The sequence below is a fragment of the Balaenoptera physalus genome, assembly GCF_965194825.1.
Source record: "Balaenoptera physalus genome assembly, chromosome: 15".
Classification (NCBI taxonomy): domain Eukaryota; kingdom Metazoa; phylum Chordata; class Mammalia; order Artiodactyla; family Balaenopteridae; genus Balaenoptera; species Balaenoptera physalus.
Window position 1 is genome coordinate 84,639,067 of NC_138894.1, and position 8,161 is coordinate 84,647,227.

At 40.0% G+C, this 8,161-nt stretch overlaps 1 pseudogene across 1 annotated transcript; it reads left to right on the forward strand.

Moving 5' to 3' along the window:
• Positions 1–389: 389 nt before the first annotated feature.
• LOC309643925 (small ribosomal subunit protein uS5 pseudogene) lies at positions 390–6,854 on the forward strand (annotated as a pseudogene). The gene is made up of 2 exons: positions 390–410; positions 5,518–6,854. The product of its transcript is annotated as a small ribosomal subunit protein uS5 pseudogene (transcript).
• Positions 6,855–8,161: the final 1,307 nt, after the last annotated feature.

Here is an 8,161-nt window from a genome sequence, read left to right on the forward strand (position 1 = left end):
TCTCTAGTTCTACTTAGGCATGTCTGTGCTGCTTGATTCTCCTCATCTTGTGTGGCAGCTCTCACCTCGCCCCTCTACCTTACCACATCCAGAGCTCTTACCTTTGTCCCTCCTAAACTCACATCTAATCCTTGAACACTGAAGAGATCAAAGTCTCTCCTCTGCTTGTCACACATGCTCCATCAACTAGAAGGTTCTGGAAGGGATTGTGAGTCAGTGTGGATGCCCAAGCTGAGCAAGGGAACAGAGAGCAGACCCTCTTGCCCCTGTTAAAGGAGGCCTCACAGAGTAGAGTTCTGAGCTCCTGGGAAGTGGGTGGGGTCATGGTATCCAGCATCCAGCCTTTGCATCTTCTCATTTGGTGTTTAAAGTTAAGGTAGGCAAAAGGGATGGCTGTTGGGCTGTGGAAGGTAAGAGGTGTGATTGGAGCTGAAGAGGAGACTATGTCCCTGTTCTCCTCAAGGGCTTCCTCTTTCTAGCTCCTTCCTTTAATGTGCTTTTACAACGATCCTATTTCTTAGCCTCTAGCTAAACTAATCACGTCTTACTCTGGGAAGTATCGTCAGGCATCTCTCGGACGGAGGGGCCAAAGGGGGTGATGGGGCCTGAGTGACAAGGATTTGTAATCCGGAAAGAAGATGAGGGGCTCCCCAAATCCGCTCTCCTCTTCTTGGTCCAGATTGCAGGGAGCCTCGTTAACACTGGCACAACGTCAGCAGTTTGGGGACCCACAACCGGCCACGCTTCAATCAGCCTGTTGTCATTCTGTTCCATGAAGCAGCCTGGCTCCACAGAAAAGATGGGCTGCTGAAGTCGGAAGTCCTGAGCTTGGTTCTCAGCTCTGGTATACACCCCAGTGAGACCTTGGTCAATCACTTTCTGCCTCTGAGACTCATTTTTCCTGCTCTGTAAAATGAACAATGAATTAAACCATCCCTAATGATCTCTCTCTCTACCGGCTCCCTCAGGCTTCACCAAGCAAAAATAATGTTCATTGACTGACCATCTTAGCTCTTACATTATTCAGTTAATCTCAGTGTGCTCAACTGAAATGACCATAACAATATCTGTCTCATAAGACTGGGGTGAGAACTAAATTCGGTAATTAACTAAGGTGACTGCCTAGAACATAGCAAGTATTCAATAAAATGGCAGGTTTCAGCACTTACACTTATATGTTGATGATACAGAGAATTAAAATCTTGTTTTAAAAAGTTGTGGCAGAGACTTTTCTAACCATTTGGAAAGAAGAGATACTTTAAATTGACCAGGAACTCTGAAATTGAAGACAGAAGACCTGGATTACAAAAGAGGGACACAAAAGCAGCACCAGCCCTATTATGGATGGACGCGCATGAGGCAAGTGGTTCCATGTGGCTCCGATTCAAGCAGCATGTCAAGCACCCCTGAACCTTGATTCATAGAGACACACAGGTAGAGGAAGAGAAGGGGGGAAGAATAACCCCCTGCAGGGTCAAGTTTTTAGGCTCCCCAAAGGGAATATTTTTGTATTGTCTATCAGTTGTATCTCTTCTGTCCTTCAGTATGTGTGTAAATATATACACACATGACATATACTATTATATATATTATACTAATATATAAATATATTGATATATATTATATATATTCTATCAAATATTTATTAGTACATAAATATATAATTTCCCCTTTCTCTATCTTCAAAAAATCCAATATTTCTATCTGTCTCCAATGTTTCCAAGTCCGGTCTCTGATCTGGCTGATTTCTTTGTCTGCAATCAATGGGTATGAGTGAAATAAATTAGCACAACTATGTAAAAATAATTTTACAAGACAGCAACACTTTTCCCTCACAGCTTTCTCTACTGCCCCATCTCCTGCCAAAATTAAAAACAACACAAGCACATACAAAACCTCATGCCTCACTTCGGTGAAAACAAAACTAGGCTTCACAATAATTATACAGAGTAAAGCGTCTTGGGTTTGTGCTTTATTCATTGTGTTAGAAATGCTCTTTCAGTAGTCAAACAAATACAATCTTTGCACCCCCCTCTTTATTGGTCCCACCAAAAAACAGGACTAATTAAGTGTGGATTATGAAACAGAAGCCATCTTGTTTTATTTGTGAGCTTAACATAAGAAATAAAGGCCACATGAGATGTTCACATGTCTCAAACTAGGATTCTTTGATTCTTGTACATTGGATTTTATATACTCATACTAGAAATAAAGTATCTTATAAATAGATATCAAGAAGTTCCAGTCTCCCTGAATGTTTGGTGAGCTGCTCTCTGATATCTGCTTTCTTAATACATGAGGAGAAGAAAAGTAAATATTTCTTTAGCATATACTATGATATTTTCTTAAACCCAGGGTGCAAGTTTCTTTCTTTTTCACATTAACATGTTCCTAAAATCAGAAAGCATCTTTACAGCCAACCTATTCATTTAAAGTCCTTCTTTCACTTCCTTCATCTCCTTGCAAATTAATAAATTGATTGTATATATAATCTATGAGACCTAATATAGAAAATGTGCATTACCACAAAAATTATCACATATGTTATTTTATTTAACCCTGTGAAGCAAGTATATGTATCTTCATTTTATAGAGGAGAAACCAAGATATACCATGCTTTAGTAACTTACCCAAGGTATTGATAACTCACACAAGGTACTGGTAAATTACCCAAGGTCATACAACCTATGTGGGGGCATACCTGATGGAAAGCTACTTTTGTCTGACACCTGTTGCAGATCTCCTGCATTATAATGTGGAGACAGCTATAGAATAGATTTCTTCCAGAAAGACTGCAGCTGGGAAGTCTACCCTCTGGAAATAAGAGGTCCTGTTCTCTACCCCTTTTCTTTGTTTTCCTCATGTATAAGTCACAGTTCTCCAGAGAAATAGGAGATGATAGATAGATAGATAGATAGATAGATCGATAGATAGATAGATAAAGAGGAGATAAATTATAGGAACTGACTCACACAATGATGGAGGCTGAGAAGTCCCATGATGCCATCCACAAACTAGAGACCCAGGAAAATCTGTGGTATAATTCTGTCCAGGTCCAAAGGTCTGGGAACCAAGAGTGCTGATGTCTGAGAGCAGGAGAGATAGACATCCCAGTTCAAGCAAAGAGAGCAAATTTGTCCTTCCTCCACCTTTCTGTTCTATTCAGGTCCTCAATAAATTGGACAATGCCCACCTGCATTGGTAAGGGTCATCTGCTTTACTCAGTCTATTGATTCAACTGATAATTTCTTCCAGAAGCACCCTGAAAGACACATCCAGAAAAACTGTTTACCAGCCATCTGGGTATCCCTTAGCTCAGTCAAGTTGATGCATAAAATTAACCATCATTACCAAAATTAACTGGAATATTATAAAATGTATTCAAAGGGATTTCAACTCATTCTCTAAGTTTATATATTATTTCCAAGTCGATTTTTTAAAATTGTTGGTCATTTTATTGTTTGTTTTTTTAACTGATTAGTGAGACAACTGGGAAGCCAATGACTACAAACCTCCTGGAGAATAAACACTGCCCTGCTGCTGTAGAATGCTGTGGCAGGCCTCTGACTGTTTCCTTTGACTATATTTTAGACTTTCCTGGTAGGAAATTAATTGATAACATTGCACCATAACCCAGGCACTAAGAAGACAGAACAACATCTGCTCAATCTTATGGTTCATTTCTATTTGGGTACAAGCTGTTTCCCACTAGCAGCTGCTTCTATCAGTCAGCTCTTTTTCCTGAAATCAACTAAATCCATAAACATCCCAAAAGGCTCATTTAGTTCCTGCTGATGCTACTACAAAGCACAATGTGCACTAATTGGTTTCATTAATTGAGTAAATGGGGGAATGGAATGTCAATAATTCACACACAGGTTTTGTGGAATAAAATGGTTGTTTAATGCTAGAGATCTCAGTTTTCTCTGCTTCACTGCGAAAGCACGCGAAGCACATTTGCAGTCTGTGAATCCAGTTTTTGCAGTCTGTGAATCCAGCAAGATGTCCCAGGAGAACCCAAGTATGAAAAAAATACATCTTCCCTGCAAGCGTTAGGCTTTATCTAAAAAAATAAAAACAAAAATAAGTTGATAGTTTGGGGCCAATTAGCTTGATAAATAATTATCTAATAGATGTAAATGTATTCATCCCATGTGTATACCAACAAAATGTCACTTAGTACTTTGAAAGATCTTGTTCAATTTCAATATTTATAGGGTAATCTAAGGAGGAGAAAAACACTCAACTAAGCTCTCCAATTAAATGTTTGTGGGTCCTGGGCACATATTATCAAGGACATGGGAGTGGAGGTGGGAGCAGAAATTGAGAGCCTTGAGCATTTCAGGACCCCAGGGAACAGGTTCATTTCCAATGTTCATTCGCAATGAGAGCCAAGGTTCAAGGTTGAAAATCCTCCACCAGGAGAGATTACTGTATTGATTCACAATAAGAAAAAAAATTCTTCTGCTGAGCCTATGATGTAGAGATGGAGAACAGAGCACTAAGCACCGCTTGGGATAGGTGAGCAGAGGGGAGGAAAGGCTTAGAGAAGACATATAGCAAAAGAGATCAGCTCGAGCTGCAGAGCTAGTGGCCAGGAAGTATGAGTGTAGCCATGCTTCCTGCCATCCCTCAGGCAGAGACACAGGGACTGCTACCTCCCTCTTTCTTTTCTACTGGGGCCAGCTCTATAGCAGAGCAGAATTGACTGGGGCAGAATTGAGGTCTGGAGAATGAGCTGAATAAAGAATCATTCTTTAACCAAAGAATAGATCTGTCAGCTCAGCTAGATCACTGGCCATGGTGTGCTCTTCCTTTTGGACAATTCTGACTGACTAATATGCATAGTCAATACTCACCAGCCAATGAATACTCTAGATGCTGAGCTAGGGCTGTGTGTTTCCTGTTCAGTTTCCTAAAACCAGATGCGCCAGCTTATGGAGATTAATCAACATTGCTGTCATCAGACCTGCTTGTCACATTCACTGTTTGTGGCTTTAGCACTAACTTAATAAAAGACATCAGAGACCCATGTTTACAAGAGGGATGAGGATTTTTTTCCGTATTAACAGCCTTTAATCCACAAGAAAAGCAAAATTAATCATGAGCTGGAGATGAATAAAAAGTTATATTATCTTCCCTACATAAATATATTTAACTTTGGTACTTAAATATATTAAATATTTAATTAGATTGTATAGAATATTTTAAATTACATATATTAATTTTAATACATTAAATGACTTTCTTTCAGTTAGAAAAAGATAAATCTTTATTCCAAGAAATAGCAAATAAATACTGAATAAACAGTAAATACTAAATAAATACATATAACTTAGAGTCCCATTGTGATCTGATACTGAATAGAGATAATGATCTGGAAAGACAGGTAAGAAACAAGAAGATTAAAGTGGGGAAATAAGATTCTTCTCCATAAAAACACCAAATTGCGGATGATACAGGTGCTGCTGGAGGGCCCGGAGGCCGAGGGGGCCCCCAGATAGGAGGCTGAGGTAGTTTCCGTGGAGGCTTCCGCAGCATCCCGGGGCTGGGGCCGAGGACAAGGAGTGGCTCCCTGTCACCAAGCTGGGCAGCCTGGTCAAGGACATGAAGATCAAGTCCCTGGAGGAGATCTATCTCTTCTCTCTGCCCATCAAGGAATCTGAGATCATCGACTTTTTGCTGGGAGCATCCCTCAAGGACAAGGTTTTGAAGATAATGCCTGGGCAAAATCAGACCCGTGCTGGCCAGCAGGACCAGGTTCTAGGCATTTGTCGCCATTGAGAATTACAGTGGACATCATTTGGGTGTCAAGTGCTCCAGGGAGGTAGCCACTGCCATCTGTGGGGCCATCATTCTGGCCAAGCTCTCCATCATCCCCGTGCAGCGAGGCTACTGGGGTAACAAGATTGGCAAGCCCAATGCTGTCCATTGCAAGATGACTGGCTCTCTGTGGCTCTGGGCTGGTGAGTATCGTCCCTGCCCCAGGGGCACTGGCATCATCTCAGCCCCTGTGCTGAAGAAGCTGCTGCTGCTGGCCAGTATTGACGATTGCTACACCTCTGTCAGGGGCTGCACTGCCACCCTGGGCAACTTTGCCAAGGCCACCTTTGAAGCCATTTCCAAGACCTACAGCTATCTCACCCCTGATCTCTGGAAACAGATGCTGTTCACTAAGTCTCCACATCAGGAATTCACTGACCATCTTATAAAGACCCACACCAGAGTTTCCTTGCAGAGGACCCAAGCTCCAGCTGTGGCCACCACATAGTTTTATATGAGAAAAATAAAGTGAATGGAAGCTGGTTACAAAATAAATAAATAAATAATAAATAAAATGGGGAAGGTAAGAAGGAATAAAATACAGAGATAGGAATCAAAATAGATACAAAATAATAAAAAAAAATTGTCAGGGGAGAAGAGATCATAAGAGAGAGAATGGAGAAATAAAGAAGCTTAGAGACTTGAGAAAAATACCGAGATAGTCTAGATAAAGACATGCAGAATAAGACAGATGTAGGGGCTTCCCCGGTGGCGCAGTGGTTGAGAGTCTGCCTGCCAATGCAGGGGACACGGGTTCGAGCCCTGGTCTGGGAAGATCCCACATGCCGCGGAGCAACTGGACCCGTGAGCCACAACTACTGAGCCTGCGTGTCTGGAGCCTGTGCTCCGCAACCAGAGAGGCCGTGACAGTGAGAGGCCCGCGCACCGTGATGAAGAGTGGCCCCCGCTTGCCACAACTAGAGAAAGCCCTCACACAGAAACGAAGACCCAACACAACCAAAAAATAATAATAATAATAATAAATAAATAAATAAAATTTATTAAAAAAAAAAAAAAAAAAAAAAAAAAAAAAAAAAAAAGACAGATGTAGCCAAAGGGAGAGGGAGAAATGTAGAGTGAGCAATAAAGAGACAGAACAATTAGATTGCTAATGCAATGAATTCCTGCTCCTCATCACAAAGCCAGTTGCTGACCTGCACTACAAATCTTTAAGTATTTTGTCACCTCACTGCTCTGGGAAAAAAATGTTATTGGGATTTGAGTCATTATTTATACATGCAACAAATAATAATTAGTCTCACGGATGAGGCATTGGTCCAGGCACTGGGCTGAACATGATAATGCTGATGCCTCATTCAGTTTATTTCCTAGGATGAACACAGTTCAATCTTTGTGGAGTGTGGTAAGGATTGTGGTGATTATGATTGGCAACCCCACCAAATACAATGAGGAAAGAGAAGTTCCCCAAAGAAAATAATGTGTGTCTTTGTGTATAAAGTCCCACTGGGGTGGGGGGCAGTGTTTGCTGATTAAAGCAATAGAGGTCCAATACAGACTGGCCTCATGTCTTATTTTATAGAAATCAATCAATCAATCTGAAATATTTTACCTATATAATTTAGCTACTAAGTGGCTTAAACAGAATTTTAACTCAGATCTATCTAATCTAGTCAATAACAAACAATCTAAATTCATATCATTAGAGTCCCATATTAGAAGAAATAATGGCTGATAACTTCCCATATTTGGAAAAAGACATAGATAGATAGGTAGATAGATAGATAGATAGATAGATAGATAGATAGATAGATAGATATAGATATAGATATATACACAGATTTCAAAAGCTAATAGAATTCCAAGTAGGGTAAACTTAAAGAAATCCACATCACGACACAGCACAGTTCAATTCTGAACACTGAAAACAAAGACAGTATCTTGAAAGCAGCCAGGTAGAAACAAGGTATTATCTTTAGAGAAATACCAATTTGAATTACAGATTTCTCATCTGAAACAATGGAGGACAAAGAGAAGCGGCACCGTATTTTTCAAGTGTTGAAAAAAAAGAACTATTAACTGCAAATTCCATATATTGCAAAGCTATTCTTCAGTAGTGAAAAGGGAATAAAAATGTTCTCATGTGAAAGAAAACTCTGAGAATTTGTTACTTAACAGATATACACTTAAAGAATGGCTAAAGGAAATTCTTCAAGCAGAAAGGAAATGATAAATGAAGGAATCTTAGAGCATCAAGAAGGGAAAAAATGAAAACAACCAAAATATGACTAAACATAATAGATTATTCTCCTGATGAGTTTTCTGAATCTTATTTGAGGACTGAAACAAAAGTTATAACACCATCTGCATTAGTCATTAG